Below are 25,175 nucleotides of genomic sequence, written 5' to 3' on the forward strand. Positions count from 1 at the left end.
AGATGTAATGACATGGGCTATTTAGGAAAATGTAATGGCAGAGGCTATTTCATGAGATGTAATGACATGGGCTATTTCATGAGATGTAATGACATGGGCTATTTCATGAGATGTAATGACATGGGCTATTTCATGAGATGTAATGACATGGGCTATTTAGGAAAATGTAATGGCAGAGGCTATTTCATGAGATGTAATGACAGGCTATTTCATGAGATGTATTGACATGGGCTATTTCATGAGATGACACGGGCTATTTCATGAGATGTAATGACATGGGCTATTTCATGAAATGACACGGGCTATTTCATGAGATGTAATGACATGGGCTATTTCATGACATGTAATAATGAAATTGGCTATTTAATGAGATGTAATAATGAAATGCGATATTTCATGAGATGCAATGACATGGGATATGTCTTGACCATTCCTGAAAGCTGAAAGAACAGCTGCTTTTAAAATAGCTATACATTCACTTACCCACTTAGCCTAAAAGAGGCTATTTCCCCCCAAAGTTCCTTGGTAAAAGGATTCTCCTGCCGTAAGCTACATGCCAGACCAATGTCATACAGCAACACTGGAACAAAAAATCACTTCCTACACTTTCCTCCCTCACCTCTCCTTGTTAGCAGACTTTGCCAAACTGTCCTTGAGGGAACAGCAGGACATCCTAACAAGGAATAGAGACTTCAAGGCGCTGGTGTCAGACCTCATGCAGTTCTGTCGGTCTTGCCTACTGACCTACTGAGGTCCCAGCCTTGAAGTTGCTATACCTCGTTAGGACCTCCTGCTGTTCCTTGAACAGAGCATGTCTTTCTTATTGTTGCTCAGCAGTGACTGACTGACTGACTTGCTCGCCAAAGGTCTGGGGAGGTACATATAGGACCAGTCCTTCAATATTTTCAGCACAAACACACATTCACATATAGACAAAGTTGGAGACATGAGCTGTTGCATATGTTCTACAAAAGAAATACTGTAAAACTGCTGTTAAAGGCTAAGTTCATTAGAGCCAACATGACAACGTTGTGATACCAGGTATCGTAGATGCCAGTAGTGGCTGCTGAATTGCCATTGTTTCTTTTCAAGGGATTCTATAATGCAATCAGAGCTACGCTTCCCAAAATATTGCCGTCTACTCATTATCACTACAAGTGCTTATTCAGAAGAAGAAATTGTATGTACTTCCTAAGAATTGAGTGCCTTGACCTTTCATGTTCTGTCATAATGGGATTTGCAAGAAGCGTTTCTCTGGGGATAATAGGGTTTGTGTGAGTGTGTGTGCCTACAGTACACTGTAGCTTTGAGAAGCCAGTTTTCATTTTGGAGGTTGGAGCTTTTGAGTGGTCTGGTTTCAGGGAATAAAAAGCTGTTATTCTGTCTGCACACACTGGGGGATTTTCATTCAATGATGGGACTTATTATCAAAGGCCATGGGTCTAGAAATATCCCATATTCTAAGTACTGTCATGACTGTCCTGATCAGGTCAGGTTACAGGAGACCACAACTCTACAGATGATCTCTCAACCCCAACAGAGGAGGAGAGATCTAAGGGTCTGACGATGTGGGGGTTTTATGACCCCTCACGCCCCTGGTAAATCTCAGGCCACAGACAAATTCCTTTGTCATGTTACTATGGAGAACCAGCCTCAGAACATTAAACATGAAATAAAGGGACTTTGGAACAATGGTTTCCATCAGCCACAATGGTGGTCATGACGATAGATGGAATATGAAAATGTATGTCATTTTTGTTTTGTTATTAAAGGTTAATAGATTACGTTATTACGAAAACATTGTAACATCAACAGTTTTCCTAGTATATGTTTGATGTTTATACATTGTACGTTGTGTGGAAAATGTCCAAATCATAGGGAATGTTTTGGTAAAGATGAAATGTGAAGTTAGTTGTCTAAAATTGGATTTGAGAAAAACCTAGACCTTGCTCATAACTTGGTACGCCCAGAGAATTGCCCTAAAGGCGGTTACGCCCACTTCTCACCCAAGGGTATAAAACCTGTGAGTAAAGAATTTACAGACAAGACTACGTGACCCAAGCTGCAGCCAAGGTCTAAAAAGTCAACGAACCCAGAACGCAACACAAGTTTGAAGAAAAATAAATATATTTCTACCCAAGCTACGGATGAGTAGCTGTGCCTAAGCGGGTGAAATCAAGCCGGACCCCCTAGCATCCAATCCCAGCGAATTGTGGTATCTAAAAGGTTTCATTCCTATGCTGTGAGCTCTGAGCTACAGAGCTGTCTGTCCTCAGAAGACCCCTTCCAGAGCAAGGGTGAGGGAACAGACTCCTAAGCCAAAAGGACACTGACATCGTGAGGATGACCAGAAAGGTGCGCCGGAGAAGTGCGTCAACGAGCAGCCTGAACGGTCTATGCAGAGAATCCTCAGAGACCTTCCCCACGTAATTACATCATTATATTCTGACCCATAAGAGTGGCAGTTTGGGGCAAGGCTAGGGTTAGAATAGCATGGCTGACAAATTCACCCAAATGTATATTTCTCTTGTGTACTTTCTTTCTCTCTCTCTCTTTGAAATCCCCATTTTGGGTTACAGGCGCAATAGTGTGATGGCCCGTTATACTAAGTTCTAATCAATAGCCTATAATGTGTTTTGTCTATGTGTATATTTTATCATCATTTAGCTTTCTAGTAAATAAATAGTAAACTAAGATTGGTGTGGTACGAACTCATTGGTGTGACCCGGGTCCGTGCAGATTCACGGACTATACGACGTTCAGAACGAGATTGTAGAGGTAACTGGTTAATAGCGCCTGTTGTAAAATCCATATTCTGACATTCTTCGAGTTAATTTGGGAAATAGAAACTCAATAAAAACGAGTTTTCCCATGGTGCCCCAGGTTAATGAGTTAATAATTGCTTTATTCAGTTGATCACGCAATTAGAAACGTTTAATCATTTGATGAGCAACAGTCGTCATATTAACTAATACAATGTCACCCCAGTACATATAGCAGAAATGTATGTACTTTTTCAAGACCCAAACAAAAATTGACGGTACAACTTGGTGACACACACCACCAATTGTCAAATTACTGCATTTGACCACATTCATTTTGAAAACTGCTTCAGAATCAGTGGCTGGGTGTTGTTCTGAAGTGTGTTTATGAGGAGTTCTGATGCTAACAGTAGTCTGGTAACAGAAATCCAATTAAAAGCACCTGGGCCCTGAGGAAATGGGGGAGGCCGATACCTTTTAAAAATACACCACAGATCCTAGCAGGCTATGAGTGGGGCTACTGGGCCCTTGACTGACTGCTTCTATAAGTCTGAAAGGACTTCTCTCTGCCAGTCCATAAAGACACACCCACACGTGCAGTCCACAGATACACAGGTGTACACACACAGATGCTGCAAACATGTGCAATCACACTATCACGGTTGTCGTAAAAACGGGACCACAGCGCAGCGGATGTTGAGTTCCACATATTTCATTCAAAGTGGAACTTAAAGCAAAAACAATAAATCAATAAATGAACAACAAAACGTGACTACGTGGTGCACACGCACAAAGCAATATCCCACAAACACAGGTGGGAAAAATAGCTACTTTAAATATGATCCCCAATTAGAGACACCTATTACCAGCTGCCTCTAATTGGGAATCATACAAACACCAACATAGAAAATATAAACTAGAACACAACATAGAAATTATAAACTAGAATACCCCCTAGTCACGCCCTGACCTACTACACCATAGAGAAACAAGGGCTCTCTATGGTCAGGGCGTGACACACACAAACACATCTAACACACACAAATTAATATGCATACACACACCTGAACCCGACCCTGTCCATAGACATCTTCACTGACTTCAAAGGCCTTTAAAAAAAAGCCTCAATGCTCAAAATTAGATGGTTGAAGAGTGCTCAAAATGAAGAGGGCTCACAATGGCACGTGATGAACAGCTTCCTACTATGAGGTCTGGACTGTCAGCTCCAGGTCTATGTGAGTGAAATAGGATGATTGACAGATCTTTTATAATCCACTGGTATGAATGAATGTCCTTCAGCCCCTTACCAACACGCACACGCACACACAATCATCTTTCCCTGGGGGATTGTGAGGTTATTAAAGCTAAAATATAATAATGGTGAGGCGGGATGACAAAGATCAACATGAGCCAGTTAATTGGGGGTGACCCGTCCTGCGTTGTGAAGTGATTAAGAGAAAGACAATATTAAAAGAGTTCAGGGGATGTTTAATTGGTGGCGCTGAATCATTATCACGCTTGTTGTTGAAATTCTGAAGTTGATTCCTGTGATCTTGAATCTAGTTCTCAGGTATAACAGTGTGTAAACAATGGGGTAATTTCTGGTCACCATCTGGTCACCAGATGATGACTCATATCGGAAAAGGTGATATTTATCCATAATTGGACACACAAAGTTTTTTTCAGAATTGCACCTGGTGTTCTTCATAAGTGAATGTGCTGCGTGCCTCTCTTTGATGACATAGCTGATGTTCAGACTATTTTAATGTGCTTGTTAACGGAGGTGTGCTTTATTGTTGTTGAGCATATCACTAGAATAAAGATTACTGTTTTCTCTCATTTTGAAACATTTTCTAATTAGGTTCATTTAGATTTTAGATCACTATTCTCATATGTTCTACAATGTTATGTAGAAGAGTAGAGGATAGCTGTATTGTAAAATGAGCGCATAACAGTACATAGCTAGGCAGTATCAAACACAGAATCTTGGAGAGCTTACTGTACATCTATTCTGCAGGGATAATACCAAGCACCTAAATACTTCACACAGCCTACATAGTTGTCACCATATTAGCTAACGTCAAAGTCAACATAGCTACTAGAACTAGTGCATTAGTGAACCCGCTATAATCATGCAATACAGTGTACAGTCAGCAAGGAGTTTAGCATTTACACCAGCGGGCACTTGGAAGAGCTCCGGTGTTGAATAGCCATAACCAGCTAGCTAACATAGCATCCCTCTCTGTCTGAGCCAGGTGTTTGAGTAGTCTAAACTAGCTATCTGCATTCGCTTGTTAAGTGAAAGTGAGAAAAAAAATACAACAAAATACAGCTAGCACTACCTATCTCTCTCTTGCTTCTCCTTCATTTTTGACAAAATGAATTTGTAAAGGACTTTTCAACTATTGTCTTTCTCTTTCTTTGAGTCAACTACTCACCACATTGTATGCACTGCAGTGCTAGCTAGCTGTAGCTTATGCTTTCAGTACTAGATTAATTAACTGCTCGTTTGATTAGGTGGACAACATGTCAGTTCATGCTGCAATAACTCTGATAGGTTGGATGATGTCCTCCAGAAGTTGTCATAATTACTGTGTAAGTCTATGGAAGGGGGTGAAAACCTTGCGCCTTCTAGGTTTGTATTGATGTCTATGTACCCAGAGGTGGACGGAAACTAGCTGTCCTCCGGCTACACCATGGTGCTACCCTACAGAGTGCTGTTAAGGTTACTGTAAACCTTCATTGCAAAACAGTGTGTTTTAATAAATTATTTGGTGACGTGAATATATTTAGTATAGTTTTAACTAAAAATGGCAACTTTTTTAATCACTATTTTGATTTTTATAAAATTCACTGAGGATGATGGTCCTCCAATTCCTCCTCTGAGGAGCCTACACTGCTACACATGCACACATTTACACATTGCGTTTGTCATACAAGGCTGGTAAAACGATTTAGGACATTAAAGAGACAGCGCGTCAATGGGAGAGGAACGTCTTTTGAAAAGCTACTAGGAATGTAGTGACTGGGTCTTCACAACTGTCAAACCCTGACTTAGGGAGTGGTAAAATAATTTAAACACTATTCACACACAGAGAATATTATTGCACATTTCCTCAAAGAAATGAGCGAGGTTACATTGGTTACCATAGCAATTGTCGACAGTGTCAAATGGTTACCTAGAAACTAGTCCTAGAGCCTATCTATTTTTATGGAGCATGCAGCCTCTACATTTGCTGTCTGTTTGGTCAGAGTAATGTCAGAGAGATGTAATTGCATTGTCAGATGCTGGGAAGGGACAAGGCCTATGTCACATCCTACAGGGTTACATTGAGGTCAGTTGGAACCCAATGACAACATTAACCCTGTAAAATTATGGTGGCAGATACCCTAGCGGTTAGAGCATTGAGCCAGTAACTGAAAGGTTTCTAGATTGAATCCCTGAGTGAACAAGGTGAAAATATGTCTGTACCCTTGAGCAAGGCACTTAACCCTAATTGTTCCAGGGTTGCCGAGGGTCAATCCACCCTATCCCATACTCACGGGAACTTTGTGAGATTGATCCGAGGCACGATTACTTGTGAAATAGGACAAATGTAAGTACCCACCAAATAATTGCTATTATTAATTAAATAATCTCAGTAAAGATTGATAAATGGTAATTGGCAGCATGCTGTAGATACATACTCTATATAGAAATGCAAGAGGATGAGTAGGTTAAATGCGAGAGTAAATATAGTGAATTTAACCTTTATTTAATTAGGCAAGTCAGTTAAGAACAAATTCTTATTTACAACGACGGCCTGCCAAGACTCTGAATACAGTGCCTTCGGAAAGTATTCAGACCCCTTGACTTTTTCCAAATTTTCTTAGGTTACAGCCTAATTCAAAAATGTCCCTCATCAATCTACACCCAATACCCCATAATGACAAAACAAAAACATGTTTTTAGAAATGTTTGCAAATATATAAAACAAATAATGAAATATCACATTTCCATAAGTATTTAGACCCTGTATTCAGTTCTCTGTTGAAGCACCTTTGGCAGCGATTACAGCCTCGAGTCTTCTTGGGTATGACACTACAAGCTTGGCACACCTGTATTTTTTGGTTTCTCCCATTCTTCTCTGCAAATCCTCTCAAGCTCTGTCAGGTTGGATGAGGATCATTGCTGAACAGCTTGTATTTTCTGGTTTCTCCAGATATGTTTGATCGGGCAATTCAAGGACATTCAGAGACTTGTCCCACAGCCACTCCTGCATTGTCTTGGCTGTGTGCTTAGGGTCGTTGTCCTGTTGGAAGGTGAACCTTTGCCCCAGTCTGAGGTCCTGAGTGCTCTGGAGCAAGTTTTCATTAAGGACCTCTCTGTACTTTGCGCCATTCACCTTGACCTCAATCCTAACTAGTCTTCCAGTTCCTGCAGCTGAAAAACATCCCCACAGCATGATGCTACCACCACCGTTCTTCACCGTAGGGATGGTGCCAGGTTTCCTCCAGACGTGGCACTTGGCATTCAGGTTTCAGGTTTGTTGGTTTCATCAGACAAGAGAATCTTGTTTCTCATGGTCTGAGTCTTTAGGTGCCTTTTTGCAAACTCCAAGTGGGCTGTCATGTGCCTTTTACTGAGGAGTGGCTTCTGTCTGGCCACTCTCCATAAAGGCCTGATTGGTGGAGTGCTGCAGATATGTTTGTCCTTCTGTAAGGTTCTCCCATCTCCACAGAGGAACTCTAGAGCTCCGTTAGAGTGACCATCGGGTTTTTGGTCACCTCCCTGATCAAGGCCCTTCTCCCCGATTGCTCAGTTTGGCCGGGCGGCCAACTCTAGGAAGAGTCTTGGTGGTTCTAAACTTCTTCCATTTAAGAACAATGGAGGCCACTGTGTTCTTGGGGACCTTCAATGCTGCAGACATCTTTTGGTACACTCCAGATCTGTGCCTCGACACAATCCAGTCTCGGCGCTCTACGGACAATTCCTTGGTTTCCTTGGTTTTTTCTGTAGTCCCACTGTCAACTACGTGACGTTATATAGACAGGTCTATGGGATCTTATATAGTGGAATCAGATGCGTGCCTTTCCAAATCATGTCCAATCAATTGAATTTACCACAGGTGGACTCAAATCAAGTTGTAGAAACATCAAGGATGATCAATGGAAACAGGATGCATCTGAGCTCAATTTCGAGTCTCATAGCAAAGGGTCTGAGTATTTGTGTAAATGAGGTATTTCTGTTTTCTAAAAAACAGTTTCTGCTTTTTCATTATGGGGTATTGTGTGTAGATTGCTGAGGATATTTTTGTATTTAATCCATTTTAGAATAAGGCTGTAACGTAACAAAATGTGAATGCTTTCTGAAGGCACTGTATGGGGTAGCGTTCCATGACCTAACTTCTCAAACCATTAGGAGTGGCCTGACACTGACTGAAAGTCAATTTATTATTTCCTGTATATATCTCAAACCCCACTGAAGATGGCAATCACACATCTACCAGGCCATACATTCACAAAGCCGCAGGGCCAGTCGGATTACCAGAACATGTACTGCGAGCATGCGCTGACCAACTAGCAAGTGTCTTCACTGACATTTTCAACCTCTCCCTGTCCGAGTCTGTAATACCAACATGTTTTAAGCAGACCACCATAGTGCCTGTGCCGAAGAACACTAAGGTAACCTTCCTAAATGACTACCGACCCGTAGCACTCACATCTGTAGCCATGAAGTGCTTTGAAAGGCTGGTCATGGCTCACATCAAACCATTACCCCAGAAACCCTAGACCCCACCCTAATTTGCATACCACATCAACAGATCCACAGACGATGCAATCTCTATTGCACTCCACAGTGTCCTTTCACACCTGGACTGAAGGCACACCTATGTGAGAATGCTAATGATTCACTTACTACAGCTCAGCGTTCAACACCATAATGCCCTCAAAGCTCATCAATAGGCTAGGGACCCTGGCACTAAACACCTCCCTCTGCAACTGGATCCTGGACTTCCTGACGGGCCGCCCTCAGGTGGTAAGGGTAGGTAATAACACATTCACCACGCTGATCCCCAACACAGGGACCCCTCAGGTGTGCGTGCTCAGTCCCCTCCTGTACTCCCTGTTCACTCATGACTGCACGGCCAGGCACGACTCCAACACCATCATTACATTTGCTGATGACACAACAGTGGTACAGTAGGCCTAATCACTGACAACAACGAGACAGCCTATAGGGAAGTCAGAGATCTGGCCGTGTGGTGCCAGGACAACAACCTCTCCCTCAACGTGATCAAGATAAAGGAGATGATTGTGGACTACAAGAAAAAGAGGACCGAGCACGCCCCCATTCTCATCAACGGGGCTGCAGTGGAGCAGGTTGAGAGCTTCAAGTTCCTTGGTGTCCACATCACCAACAAACTAACATGGTCCAAGCACACCATGACAGTCGTGAAGCGGGCACGACAAAACCTATTCCCCCTCAGGAGACTGAAAAGATTTGGCATGGGTCCTCAGATCCTCAAAAGGTTCTACAGCTGCACCATCGAGGGCATCCTGACAGGTTGCATACAGAGGGTAATGCGAACAGCCCAGTACTGGGTCCAAGCTTCCTGCCATCCAGGACCTCTATACCAGGCAGTGTCAGAGGAAGGCCCTGAAAATTGTCAAAGACTCCAGCCACCCTAGTCATAGACTGTTCTATCTGCTACCACACGGCAAGCTGTACCGGAGCACCAAGTCTAGGTCCAAGAGGCTTCTAAACAGCTTCAAGCCATAAGACTCCTGAACATCTAGTCAAATGGCTACCCAGACTATTGATATTGCCCCCCCCTCTCCACACCACTGCCACTCTCTGTTGTCATCTATGCATAGTCACTTTAATTAACTCTACCTACAAGTACATACTCTCTCAACTAACCAGTGCCCCCACACATTGACTCTGTACCAGCACCCCCTATGTATATTGTTATTTTTTTACTGCTCCTCTACTTCTTATGGCTGGGGGCAGTATTGAGTAGCTTGGATGAATAAGGTGCCCAGAGTAAACTGCCTGCTACTCAGGCCCAGTTGCTAATATATGCATATTATTAATATTTGGATAGAAAACACTCTGAAGTTTCTAAAACTGTTTGAATGATGTCTGTGAGTATAACAGAACTCATATGGCAGGCAAAAACCTGAGAAAAAAATCCAACCAGGAAGTGGGAAATCTGAGGTTTGTAGTTTTTCAACTCTTGGCCTATGGAATATACAGTGTCTATGGGGTCAAATTGCACTTCCTAAGGCTTCCACTAGAGGTAAACAGTCTTTAGAACCTTGTTTGATGCTTCTACTGTGAAGGAGGAGGGAATAAGAGGGGATTGAGTCAGTGGTCTGGCAGAGTGGCATGAGCTGACCACGCGCGTTAGCTTGAGTTCCATTGCATTTCTGAAGACAAAGGAATTCTCCGGTTGAAACATTATTGAAGATTTATGATAAAAACACCCTAAAGATTGATTCTATACTTAGTTTGACATGTTTCTACGGACTGTAACGGAGCTTTTTGACTTTTCGCCTGCTCGCGGGTCATGAATTTGGATTACTGGGCTAAAAGCGCAAACAAAAAGGAGGCATTTGGTCATAAATTATGGACTTTATTGAACAAATCAAACATTTATTGTGGAACTGGGATTCCTGGGAGTGCATTCTGATGAAGATCATAAAAGGTAAGTGAATATTTCTCATGTTTTTTCAGACTTCTGTTGACTCCACAACATGGCGGATATCTGTATGTTGATTTGTTGTCTGAGCGCTGTACTCAGATTATTGCATGGTGTGTTTTTTCAGTAAATCTTTTTTGAAATTTGGCACAGAGGTTACATTAAGAAGAAGTGTATCTTTTATCAATGTTTATTATGAGTATTTCTGCAAATTGATGTGGCTCTCTGCAATATATATGTATATAAATATGAACTTTATCGAACAAAACATACATGTATTGTGTAACATGAAGTCCTATGAGTGTCATCTGATGAAGATCAAAGGTTAGGGATTAATTTTATCTCTATTTCTGCTTTTTGTGACTCCTCTCTTTGACTGGAAAATGGATGTGTGTGTTTTTGTGACTAGGCTCTGACCTAACATAATCATATGTTGTGCTTTCGCTGTAAAGCTTTTTTGAAATCGGACACTGGTGGGATTAATAACAAGTTTATCTTTATAATGGTGTAAAATACTTCTATGTTTGAGGAATTTTAATTATGAGATTTCTGTTGTTTTGAATTTGGCGCCCTGCACTTTCACTGGCTGTTGTCATATCGATCCCGTTAGCGGGATTCAAGCCATAAGAAGTTACTTGTTACTTTTATCTCTTATTCTTATCCATATTTTTTGAAACTGCACTGTCTGTTAGGGGCTCGTAAGTAAGCTGTAAGGTCTACACCTTTTGTATTTGGAGCATGTGACTAATAAAATTTGATTTGATTATACTGCACTATCAGTATGTTCTGTAGCCAAATACCCTACAAATGTAACAAGGTGATTTAAGAGGTCGCACTTGCATCGTAAATGTGCGCACTCATTTAATTGGGTGCCTGATTGCTTCCCATCGTCATAGTGAAGAAGCCCTCTCTTGAAGGAAGCCATTCCTAATCATCACAGCCCACTACAATCAGGGCTCCTCTCTCAGACCACATTACTGATTGGCACCGAGGGGCACTAAGCACACTTTTACTAATGTCACCATTCCCAAACATATCATTCGTAGATTCTATAAAGAAGAAGCAATCAATAACAATGCTCAACTATTCTGAATAAAGGTGTAATATTTGTACGAATGGAATGCATGCACGCACAATACTACTCTGTCGCTTTTTGATGAAAGTGTCTTGCTACATGGTATATTATTACTATTATATTATTTTAATACAATGGCAATGTTAAATACTAATTTCTGATTGTTTTGAAGGGCATTCTAGAGCGTGCATTATTTAAGCAACAAGGCCCGAGATGTTGTGGTATATGAAGCAACGCGGAGTGCCTGGATACAGCCCTTAGCCATGGTCTATTAGCCATATACCACAAACCCCTGAGGTGCCTTATTGCTATTATAAACTGGTTACCAACATAATTAGGAGAGTGAAAATTAATGTTTTGTCATACCCGTGGTATAATATGGTTTGATACACCATGGCTGTCAGCCAATCATCATTCAGGGTTCGAACCACCCAGTTTATAATTTCCTATAAAGCACGTCATGGTAGAATTCAATGACTATAGTTCATTCTTACATGTTCTATGTTTGAGCTGCTTTGGAAAGCAAAAGTCAAATTGAAAATATTATTGGCCTCGTTGAATTCGATTTTCTTAATAGCAAGACATGGACGGTTAGTTCCACTCCACTAGCAGGTAGTGGAACACATCTGCTCCATCGTTCTTTATTTTGCATAGAACATATCGTTGATTATCCCTTATTTTATACCATGGCATTGTTGAATACTCGTTTCTGATTGGCTTGAGGAGCACTAGAACGTACATAATTTCACTATAACGCGGCGTATCAGCAAGGTAGAATCCAATTGCTATAGTTCATTCTTATATGTTCTATGTTTGAGCTGTTTTGGTAAGCTTGCGCTTCGTAGAACAAACCTTCCACGTAGTTTATATTTTCCCCTCGTTGATGGTTTATTCTTCTTCTGGTGTTTCAATACATTCTCATACAATACAATACTGCCCTCACCTGGTTGCTGAACGTCACTACATAACCAAAGTATTTTGGACAATGGCATGTACTGGTCATTATAAGGTACGACACCATCACTTTGCATACACACTATAAATGGTAAAAAGGTGGGATGACTTTAAATTCCATTGAACTTTTGAGCCCCCCCCCCCCCCCCCCCACACACACACATCAAATAAAATCAAATGTTATTTGTCACATGCGCTGAATACAACAGGTGTAGTAGACCTTACAGTGAAATGCTTACATACAAGCCCTTAACCAACAATGCAGTTTTAAGAAAATCCCTAAAAAATTAAGAGATAAAAATAACGAATCATTAAAGAGCAGCAGTAAATAACAGTAGCGGCGATATATACAGTGGGGCAAAAAAGTATTTAGTCAGCCACCAATTGTGCAAGTTCTCTTACTTAAAAAGATGAGCGAGGCCTGTCATTTTCATCATATGTATACTTCAACTATGACAGACAAAATTAGGAAAAAAAATCCAGAAAATCACATTGTAGGATTTTTTATGAATTTATTTGCAAATTATGGTGGAAAATAAGTATTTGGTCACCTACAAACAAGCAAGATTTCTGGCTCTCACAGACCTGTAACTTCTTCTTTAAGAGGCTCCTCTGTCCTCCACTCGTTACCTGTATTAATGGCACCTGTTTGAACTTGTTATCAGTATAAAAGACACACACTCCAAACTCCACTATGGCCAAGACCAAAGAGCTGTCAAAGGACACCAGAAACAAAATTGTAGACCTGCACCAGGCTGGGAAGACTGAATCTGCAATAGGTAAGCAGCTTGGTTTGAAGAAATCAACTGTGGGAGCAATTATTAGGAAATGGAAGACATACAAGACCACTGATAATCTCCCTCGATCTGGGGCTCCACACAAGATCTCACCCCGTGGGGTCAAAATGATCACAAGAACGGTGAGCAAAAATCCCAGAAGCACACGGGGGGACCTAGTGAATGACCTGCAGAGAGCTGGGACCAAAGTAACAAAGCCTACCATCAGTAACACACTACGCCGCCAGGGACTCAAATCCTGCAGTGCCAGACGTGTCCCCCTGCTTAAGCCAGTACATGTCCAGGCCCGTCTGAAGTTTGCTAGAGATGATCCAGAAGAAGATTGGGAGAATGTCATATGGTCAGATGAAACCAAAATAGAACTTTTTGGTAAACACTCAACTCGTCGTGTTTGGAGGACAAATAATGCTGAGTTGCATCCAAAGAACACCATACCTACTGTGAAGCATGGGGGTGGAAACATCATTCTTTGGGGCCATGTAAAGGAAAGAATGAATGGGGCCATGTATCATGAGATTTTGAGTGAAAACCTCCTTCCATCAGCAAGGGCATTGAAGATGAAACGTGGCTGTTTCTTTCAGCATGACAATGATCCCAAACACACCGCCCGTGCAACGATGGAGTGGCTTCGTAAGAAGCATTTCAAGGTCCTGGAGTGGCCTAGCCAGTCTCCAGATCTCAACCCCATAGAAAATCTTTGGAGGGAGTTGAAAGTCCGTGTTGCCCAGCAACAGCCCCAAAACATCACTGCTCTAGAGGAGATCTGCATGGAGGAATGGGCCAAAATACCAGCAACAGTGTGTGAAAACCTTGTGAAGACTTACAGAAAACGTTTGACCTCTGTCATTGCCAACAAATGGTATATAACAAAGTATTGAGATAAACTTTTGTTATTGACCAAATACTTATTTTCCACCATAATTTGGAAATAAATTCATTAAAAATCCTATAATGTGATTTTCTGGATTTTCTTTTCTCATTTTGTCAGTCATAGTTGAAGTGTACCTATGATGAAAATTACAGACCTCTCTCATCTTTTTAAGTGGGAGAACTTGCACAATTGGTGGCTGACTAAATACTTTTTTGCCCCACTGTACCTCAGTGAAATCACACTGTGCCTCCATTGCAATGAACAGGGCGTACTATAAGTTAAGAAATAATAGGTTGTTAAGTTTGATAGATATGATAACAACAATAATGATAATAGCAAATAATAATAATACCACTCCCCTCCAGGAATATATTTCAGGGTGTAGAAGACATCCCCCCCATTAAGTCACAGCATGTCACATCAGCGTCCAGCTCTGCAGGAGTTTGATGTATGAATTGTGTGTGTAGTGTAAAGACTGTAGGAAATAGGTCCCAAAAAGTGTCAAGAATAATACAAAAGAAAATGTATGAGCAATAACAGTAGTGTGCTTTGCATGCTGCAAGCACAGAAATAATAATAACTATTCATATGTTATAACAGAAAATAGGACTAATATAATACACTGAATAGCATCTTACCATCTTACCATCAAAACAAACACCCCACAGTTGTTTGAGAAACCTTGCTTTGGTAGGCCCTGTGGTGTGAACAAGGTACCATTTTCAATACAGGAATGACAATCAAATGGTACAGTTCAGTGGAATCATTTAAAGGAATATCCAACCTGAACATCATCCACACCAAAAGTCCTCCAAGGTCCAGGGAACAGGATCCGAGCAATGTTTCTGTGAAAGTGAAGAAAAAGTACAATTCAACACCTTTTTATACTCCAGCATGCATAACAGTTTTGAACACAGTTGGAACTGAATTAGCTCAAGTATTTTTCACAACATGTATGGGTGTTGCTGGTCCATAAAATGTATTTTCAACTGCAAACACACCATTTCTCACATCAATGCACTCACATGCCAAAACTCTTTCCCTGGACACTGTTTCAAAGAAATGTGTAGGCTTTCTTCGTAAATGTGTTTTCAAGTTTTTCTTACTTAACTTCATTTTGCAGTGTGGACAAGTTACAAAGACTTTTCTTGACTTGCCATGCATGTTGGAACCAGGTGATTTCATTATTGTATTTACTATGTGTAGGCCGTGTAGACTCGCTATGTGTAACTAAGGGAATGGCCGTCGGCATCAACGATACACATTTAGAACCAGCCAAACACAACAAGGCATACATTGAAGAAACACAGAAAATCAGTGATCAAATCGATTACATAACTGTACATGGCTTACTAGGCTTACTGCTAAAGTAGGCAAATTTGTCCAAATAAGATTCCCTCATTGTAAGCAATTAGCTAGCTCACATTCAAAAGGGTGCTATTGCTAATTAGCTAGCTCAAGTGCAAATTGGTGCTAATTAATGCTATGCTAATATCGGTGTGGTAGTTGGTTATATAAAAATATACCACTGCACTGGTATAACATTAACATTAGAAAGTACATTACAAGGCGTCCCGGGTGGCACAGTGATTAAGGGCGCTGTACTGCAGCGCGATCAGAGTCTGTGCCATCAGAGTCCCTGGGATCGCGCTCAGGCTCTGTCGTAACCGGCCGTGACCGGGAGGTCCGTGGGGCGACGCACAATTGGCCTAGCGTTGTCCGGGTTAGGGAGGGATTGGTCGGTAGGGATCTCCTTGTCTCATCGCGCACCAGCGACTCCTGTGGCGGGCCGGGCGCAGTGCGCGCTAGCCAAGGTTGCCAGGTGCACGGTGTTTCCTCCGACACATTGGTGCGGCTGGCTTCCGGGTTGGATGCGCTGTGTTAAGAAGCAGTAAGGCAGGTTGGGTTGTGTATCGGAGGACGCATGACATTCAGCCTTCGTCTCTCCCGAGCCCGTACGGGAGTTGTAGCAATGAGACAAGATAGTAGCTACTACAACAATTGGATACCACGAAATTGGGGGTAAAAATAAATAAAAAAATTTAAAAAGTACATTACGCATAATGACTTCCATGGTTGATATTTTATTTTTATATTTTATTTTTTTAGATTAAGATTCGATATCTTCAACATGAGGGTGAGCTTGAAGGAGACGGGACAGGAAGGGTTTGGGTTAAACACATTTGACTACGCCCACATTGAGCCCGGCCCCGAACTGCACACTACAGTCAGGTGCTTCTCACCACATCCCACAAGCATCGGAGCCGGTGTAGTACGCTTTGCCTGTTTGATGGTTCATCGGGGGTATAGCGGGATTTCTTATAAACTTCTGGGTTAGAGTCCCGCTCCTTGAAAGTGGTAGCTCTACCCTTTAGCTCAGTGCGAATGTTACCTGTAATTCATAGCTTCTGGTTGGGGTATGTACGTACGGTCACTGTGGGGACGATGTCCTCGATGCACGTAATGATAAAGCCAGTGACTGATGTGGTGTACTCCTCAATCGATGCCATTGGAAGAATCACGGAACATATTCCAGTAGTTTAGCACTGTAGTTTAGCATCTGCTTCATCTGACCACTTTTTTTATGGACCGAGTCACTGGTGCTTCCTGCTTAAATTTTTGCTTGTAAAGCAGGAATCAGGAGGATAGAGTTATGGTCAGATTTGCCAAATGGAGGGTGAGGGAGAGCTTTGTACACGTCTCTGTGTGGAGTAAAGGTGGGGTAGACCTTTTCCCTCTCTGGTTGCACATTTAACATGTAGGTAAAACTGATTTCAGTTTCCCTGCATTAAAGTCCCCAGCCACTAGGAGCGCCGCCTCTGGATGGGCATTTTCCTGTTTGCTTATGACGGAATACAGCTCATTGAGTGCAGTTCTTCCGGTGCCGACAGAGATGGCCGCCTCGCTTCGCGTTCCTAGGAAACTATGCAGTTTTTTGTTTTTTTACGTGTTATTTCTTACATTGGTACCCCAGGTCATCGTGGGTTTCATTACATACAGTCGAGAAGAACTACTGAACATAAGAGCAGCGTCAACTCACCATCAGTACGACCAATAATATGACTTTCGCGAAGCGGATCCTGTGTTCTGCCTTTCACCCAGGACAACGGAATGGATCCCAGCCGGCGACCCAAAAAAAAGACTTCGTAAAAGAGGGAAACGGAGCGGTCTTCTGGTCAGACTCCGGAGACGGGCACATCGTGCACCACTCCCTAGCATTCTTCTCGCCAATGTCCAGTCTCTTGACAACAAGGTTGATGAAATCCGAGCAAGGGTAGCATTCCAGAGGGACATCAGAGACTGTAACGTTCTTTGCTTCACGGAAACATGGCTCACTGGAGAGATGCTATCGGAGTCGGTGCAGCCAGCTGGTTTCTCCACGCATCGCGCAGACAGAAACAAACATCTTTCTGGTAAGAAGAGGGGCGGGGGCGTATGCTTCATGGTTAACGTGACGTGGTGTGATCATAACAGCATACAGGTACTCAAGTCCTTCTGTTCACCTGATTTAAAATTCCTCACAATCAAATGTCGACCGCATTATCTACCAAGAGAATTCTCTTCGATTATAATCACAGCCGTATATATTCCCCCCAAGCAGACACATCGTTGGCTCTGAACAAACTTTATTTGACTCTGTGCAAACTGGAATCCATTTATCCGGAGGATGCATTCATTGTAGCTGGGGATTTTAACAAGGCTAATCTGAAAACAATACTCCCTAAATTTTATCAGCATCTCGATTGCACAACCAGGGCTGGAAAAACCTTGGATCACTGCTATTCTAACTTCCGCGACGCATATAAGGCCCTGCCCCGCCCTCCTTTCGGAAAAGCTGACCACAACTCCATTTTGTTGATCCCTGCCTACAGACAGAAACTAAAACAAGAAGCTCCCGCGCTGAGGTCTGTTCAACGCTGGTCCGACCAATCTGACTCCACACTCCAAGACTGCTTCCATCACGTGGACTGGGATATGTTTCGTATTGCGTCAGACAACAACATTGACGAATACGCTGATTCGGTGAGCGAGTTCATTAGAACGTGCGTTGAAGATGTCGTTCCCATAGCAACGATTAAAACATTCCCAAACCAGAAACCGTGGATTGATGGCAGCATTCGCGTGAAACTGAAAGCGCGAACCACTGCTTTTAATCAGGGCAAGGTGACCGGAAACATGACCGAATACAAACAGTGTAACTATTCCCTCCGCAAGGCAATCAAACAAGCTATGCGTCAGTATAGAGACAAAGTAGAATCTCAATTCAACGGCTCAGACACAAGAGGTATGTGGCAGGGTCTACAGTCAATCACGGATTACAAAAAGAAAACCGGCCCCGTCACGGACCAGGATGTCTTGCTCCCAGGCAGACTAAATAACTTTTTTGCCCAGCCGACGTGAGGAAAACATTTAAACGTGTCAACCCTCGCAAGGCTGCAGGCCCAGACGGCATCCCCAGCCGCGCCCTCAGAGCATGCGCAGACCAGCTGGCTGGTGTGTTTACGGACATATTCAATCAATCCCTATCCACCATTGGCCACCATTGTTCCTGTTCCCAAGAAAGCTAAGGTAACTGAGCTAAACGACTACCGCCCCGTAGCACTCACTTCCGTCATCATGAAGTGCTTTGAGAGACTAGTCAAGGACCATATCACCTCCACCCTACCTGACACCCTAGACCCACTCCAATTTGCTTACCGCCCAAATAGGTCCACAGACGATGCAATCTCAACCACACTGCACACTGCCCTAACCCATCTGGACAAGAGGAATACCTATGTGAGAATGCTGTTCATCGACTACAGCTCGGCATTTAACACCATAGTGCCCTCCAAGCTCGTCATCAAGCTCGAGACCCTGGGTCTCAACTCTGCCCTGTGCAACTGGGTACTGGACTTCCTGACGGGCCGCCCCCAGGTGGTGAGGGTAGGCAACAACATCTCCACCACGCTGATCCTCAACACTGGGGCCCCACAAGGGTGCGTTCTGAGCCCTCTCCTGTACTCCCTGTTCACCCACGACTGCGTGGCCACGCACGCCTCCAACTCAATCATCAAGTTTGCGGACGACACTACAGTGGTAGGCTTGATTACCAACAACGACGAGACGGCCTACAGGGAGGAGGTGAGGGCCCTCGGAGTGTGGTGTCAGGAAAATAACCTCACGCTCAACGTCAACAAAACTAAGGAGATGATTGTGGACTTCAGGAAACAGCAGAGGGAACACCCCCCTATCCACATCGATGGAACAGTAGTGGAGAGGGTAGTAAGTTTTAAGTTCCTCGGTGTACACATCACAGACAAACTGAATTGGTCCACCCACACAGACAGCATCGTGAAGAATGCGCAGCAGAGCCTCTTCAACCTCAGGAGGCTGAAGAAATTCGGCTTGTCACCAAAAGCACTCACAAACTTCTACAGATGCACAATCGAGAGCATCCTGTCGGGCTGTATCACCGCCTGGTACGGCAACTGCTCCGCCCACAACCGTAAGGCTCTCCAGAGGGTAGTGAAGTCTGCACAACGCATCACCGGGGGCAAACTACCTGCCCTCCAGGACACCTACACCACCCGATGTCACAGGAAGGCCATAAAGATCATCAAGGACAACAACCACCCGAGCCACTGCCTGTTCACCCCGCTATCATCCAGAAGGCGAGGTCAGTACAGGTGCATCAAAGCTGGGACCGAGAGACTGAAAAACAGCTTCTATCTCAAGGCCATCAGACTGTTAAACAGCCACCACTAACATTGAGTGGCTGCTGCCAACACACTGACTCAACTCCAGCCACTTTAATAATGGGAATTGATGGGAATGATGTAAAATATATCACTAGCCACTTTAAACAATGCTACCTAATATAATGTTTACATACCCTACATTATTCATCTCATATGTATATACTGTACTCTATCATCTACTGCATCTTTATGTAATACATGTATCACTAGCCACTTTAACTATGCCACTTTGTTTACATACTCATCTCATATGTATATACTCGCATTAACATCTGCTAACCATGTGTATGTGACAAATAAAATTTTATTTGATTTGATTTGGTTTAGTGCCAGCCTTGGTCTGTGGTGGTATGTAGACAGCTACGAAAAATACAGATAAAAACTCTCTAGGTAGATAGTGTGGTCTACAGCTTATCATGATATACTCTACCTCAGGTGAGAAAAACCCTGAGACTTCCTTAGATATCGTGCACCAGCTATTGTTTACAAATATGCATAGGCCCTGTGTCTTCCAAGAGGCTGCTGTTCTGTCCTGCTGATAGAGTGCATAACCAGCCAGCTGTATGTTCTTAATGTCGGCGTTCAGCCACGACTCTGTGAAACAAGATATTACCGTTTTTAATTTCTCGTTGGTAGGATATACGTGCTTTCAGTTCGTCCCATTCATTTTCCAGCATTTGAACATTAGCTAGCGGAATGGAAGGCAAGTGCAGATTAGCCACTCGTCGCCTGATCCTCACAAGACATCCTGATCTCTTTCCTCAAAATCTATGCTTCCTTTTCCAGTGAATCACAGGGATCTGGGCCTGGTCGGGTGTCCAAAGTATATCCCTCGCATCCGACTCATTGAAGAACTCCTTGTCCACTTTGAGGTGTGTAATCCTAGTTCTGATGTCCAGAAGCTCTTTTCGGTCATAAGAGATGGTAGCAGCAACATTATGTACAAAAACAAACAAAATAGCATAGTTGGTTAAGAGCCAATAAGACGGCAGCCATCTTTAGCGCACATAAGGGTAGTTACTTGCTACATTGGTCATGTTCGAGAGGATCAAAACCGAAATGTATAATTGGTCAATTGTAAATGACTGACTGATCTACAAATAATAATGAGTAGTTATTTATTTTATCCCTTTTCGTGGTATCCAATTGGTAGTTACAGTCTTGTCCCATCGCTGCAACTCCCGTACGGACTCGGGAGAGGCAAAGGTCGAGAGCCGTGCATCCTCCGAAACACAACCCAGCCTCACTGCTTCTTGACACAATGCCCGCTTAACCTGGAAGCCAGCCGAGCCAATGTGTCAGAGGAAACACCATACACACCTGTCAACTGTGTCAACGTGCATTGCGCCCGGCCTGCCTCAGGAGTCACTAGAGCGCGATGGTACAATTGTTCGCCGCTCCATGGGTCTCCTGGTTGCAGCCGGCTGCGACAGAGCCTGGACTCGAATCAGGATCTGTAGTGGCACAGCTAGTGCTGCGATGCAGTGCTTTAGACAACTGCGCCACTCTGGAGGCCCATGAGCAGTTATTTCTGATGCAAGGTTCTCTGTAGATCAGTTAGTCATTACTCACCTGCACTGTCGGCTGCATAGTCGAACAAACCCAGTGATCTCCAACAGAGATCATTTCAGATTTCCATTATGAATAGCGTTTCATGCGCTCGTACAGGTAGCATTATTAATTACGCTGAGTACGATTCAGGGTTTATATTTCACAAGCATATCAGTCTCCTGAGAGACCATCAAAAATTGCCAAAGCCAACTATATTTCAAGTCGTCTTGGCGGGGTATTGGGTAAAGTTTTCAACTAGCAATAATCGCGCCTCGGATAAACCTCATAGGCTACGATACTGCCACTGCGCAAAGATAAATCAATTGTAGGATTGGGTGGATTTAGTTTCGACACAATGATGATTCCTATCACGGTTTCAATAAAAAAAAAGATAGACAATACACAAATAGACATAGATTAGGGAAACGTGTAAAATGATATTGTGATGTGAACGCAATTATAAAAAAAAGTTTTACATTTTTTATTTAAAATATTCAAAGATTCAAAGACTTTGCCGTGCATTGTGGGATACATTGTGAAAACATGTGGAGAACTGGAGATAACTGATCAGTTGCCTACAGACTGGATAAAACAAGAATAGGCTTAGGGGCTTTCCCACAAAATGGCTTTGTAGCGGTTTTTCCGAATTGTGGCTCGTTTTTTACCGTTTATTTCCTATTTCCACAATCGTCACTCGGGAGCGCACTAAACAACGCACCGTGGTTTGTTTAAAAAGGGTTGTCTTGTGTGGTTCGCTGCAGAACCAGTCCGGACCAAACACAGGAAAAAGTATTATCAGACAGTACAGTATGCTTTAGAGACTCTGTTGTATTATTGGTTGTTTGGCAGCGAGCAGTTGATGAAATGCACACAGCGCAGTAACGTAATTTAATATATCTTAAATATTATATGATTTGCAGCGCATTTATGAATGCTTCCGATGCAGATTAGGCTACATGGGTGTTGTACGCCTATTCACGTCGCAGTTTAGTTAGAGCGGCTATTGTTGGAAGACCAAAGCGAAAGTAATATGTAACATGGAATACAAGTTAGGCTTCTTGATCATTATAATGTGAGCATTTTTCTCCAATGAACAAATTACTTGCATGAACACTTGGTTTTGTTTAGGCATTTTAGGTGGTTTGACATTTGACAATGTGAAACCAACCGGACCAAATGAAAAAAGTACAATGTAACAAATAATCGAACTCAGACATATGTGTGAAAACGCCCTTACTGGGTATTCAGATAGGAATCTATTTATATGTAGAAAATGTTGAGATTTTTCTGCAGAATTTAGAAGCATGTCCTGTCAGCTACATTTTACATTTCTGATTGCAATGTTCTCATTTGACGCAAGTATGGTGGGCCCATAGGATGCATGGCGCTTGTATCCTTTAGTGGTTGAAAACGGGACCATTTTTGTCTCACGGATAGTACCTTCGTTCTATCCTTGAGGTGTTGTCACTTCTATTTAGACACTAACACTAGGCGGTTCATTGATATAAAGAACATATTCATTGACTGACCACCAAACTATCCCTAGCTACCACAAACTCATGAAATGAACAAGCCCTATCAGCGTTCTCTAGTCTGATAGATTGCTTCCGTAGTGTGCCATTCAAACCACCAGATGGCAATCTAATCCATGCAAAGTGGCATAGTTTAAAGATTATTTCTGTGATTACCTCCAAGTTAAAAATATATATAATTGAATCCCTTTTTAGATTTCATTTTAAGTCGGCAAATGTGAAGACTGTGCAAGGGGTGTGTAGACTTTCACTAGCAACTGTATATTTCCCTAAGAGTTGTCCAAAGTTGCTAGAATCTAATTCAAAATTATTCACAGCTGCAATGCCTGCCAAAGGTGCTTCTACCACTGGTGTGTAGACATGCAGTCAAGACATCTTAATTTTGTATTTGTTATTAATTTGGAAAATGTTCTGATTTTTCTTTCACTTTAAAAATGTGGAATAGGTTGTGTAGATCGGTGTGGGGGAAAAAATCTAATGTAATCTCTTTTTACATTTAATTTAAGGCAGCAAAATGTGAAGACTGTGCAAGGGGTGTGTAGACCGTATGACTGTAGGCTCCATTTGTAACTTGATGATTCTGTTCCCTGTGTTTCCACCCCTGAAGGAGACCTCTCACATAATCAGTTGAAGTATCCACTTGACTACAGCATGACAATTTCAGCTATTATAAGAACTGTCATTTCTATGCAGAAATTATGGAAAGGGTAAGCTACATATTCTTGCATATCAATGCAAAAACACTGCGCTGTGTAGTTTTGGCCTCTTAGCTACCCATATCTCTCATATCTCCTACAGTAAAGGTTCATTTCGTAGTCAGATTGATACCAGTTTAGATGGATAGGTAATAATGCCTAATACACTAAGCTTCTTCTAAATATCAATAAAAAGCCGGATAATAATAATAATAAACCCTCATTTCCTATGGAGAGTGAACATTAAAAGCATTTCTGTTGTTGTGAAACCTCAATGGGATAATGCCATTTACTTTATATAATGTAGGCTCAGCAGCAGATAACCAGTAGCATGCCGGTTGTAAAGCAGCCTGTCCTGTGCTGTGCTGCTGACACAATAGGGAGGATTTGCTCCTGCCAGTCATAGACAGGTGCAATTAGTCTTACAGTGGCAGGATCACCGTCAGGGACAGGACAGGTAAGTATGTAGATAAAGGGATTACACTGTGTCTGGGCCACATAATCTGAAATGAATCCGGTAAGCTTCTGTTTCATTCTGAGCCTAGCATGGCAATCCATTTTCATCATCACACTACAAACTGGCTATTACTTCAGTGCAACCCAAGAAAATATGAGAAGAGCTGTGTTCACTTTGCCAGATGAACGATCTCTCAAACCAGGCATGTGTGCCACACCTGTATGCCAGTTGTGGACATTTGATAATGGTGGTGGTCAGGGGGGATAATACGCTTTAATTCTCTTGAGGTGCCTTGATTACTTTTCTCTGAAAGCCCTATCAAGAATCTTACTGCATTTCCAGCCATTCACTCGGGGATGTGTGATTTTATTCATCACCTGTGACATGCTATAGATTAGATCTGGTCCAGCTGACATAATACCCTGCTTTCCAATAGGGCCCAGTGGTAGTCCATGGTCTTAAACACACTGGCATCATCCCTTTTTTGTTTAGTGTATTCAATTGTAGAGCTTTGTTTTTAAGTCAATGCCATCCAGTACAAGGATAAGCTTATGTCATGTGTAGCAGCTTCTACTAGGTTAAGTAGGAATTTTTGTCTGGGAAATGTAAGTATGGCTTTCCGGTAAAACCCTTAGACTGGTGTGTGCCAACCAGGCTGATTCAGCTTAGACCCAACCAATCACACTCTCAGACCTCTGTCCACCAACACACTCAGCCTCCTTAAATCACTGATCAGTGATTCATCAGGATCAGCGGGTATAATGAGGTGTGTGCTTGTTTGTAGGGAGGGAGTACCTGTTTACCTGTGTACGTGTGTGTCTCTGTTTGTGTGTGTGTGTGTCTGTGCCACTCAGAGTGCCACTGTGTGTGTGTGCCATGTATGTGTCTGTGTGTTTGTATGCCGTGTGTGTGTGTGTGTGGTCCGATTTATATCACAGCAGGCTGGGGGACAGACAGGCAGGCATTGATGCTGGCCAGCCCCTCTCTCTCTCTCCTCTCCCTGTGTCACACTATGCTTTACAGTACAGACAACCAGCCAAGGCTCTAGTCTGCAC

At 42.7% G+C, this 25,175-nt stretch overlaps 1 long non-coding RNA gene and 1 other non-coding gene across 2 annotated transcripts; both read right to left on the reverse strand.

The window, feature by feature from the left end:
- Positions 1-14,511: 14,511 nt before the first annotated feature.
- LOC110521412 (uncharacterized) lies at positions 14,512-21,763 on the reverse strand. Its single transcript, XR_002473133.3, has 4 exons — positions 21,458-21,763; positions 14,929-14,989; positions 14,791-14,841; positions 14,512-14,619 (listed from the first exon to the last, which is right to left on the reverse strand). It is a non-coding gene; the product is annotated as an uncharacterized LOC110521412 (long non-coding RNA).
- Positions 21,612-21,752, reverse strand: LOC118945895 (U4 spliceosomal RNA). The gene has a single exon (XR_005041050.1). It is a non-coding gene; the product is annotated as a U4 spliceosomal RNA (small nuclear RNA).
- Positions 21,764-25,175: the final 3,412 nt, after the last annotated feature.

This window comes from Oncorhynchus mykiss, chromosome 4 (assembly GCF_057628025.1).
Source record: "Oncorhynchus mykiss isolate SJ-2025 chromosome 4, ASM5762802v1, whole genome shotgun sequence".
Taxonomy (NCBI): domain Eukaryota; kingdom Metazoa; phylum Chordata; class Actinopteri; order Salmoniformes; family Salmonidae; genus Oncorhynchus; species Oncorhynchus mykiss.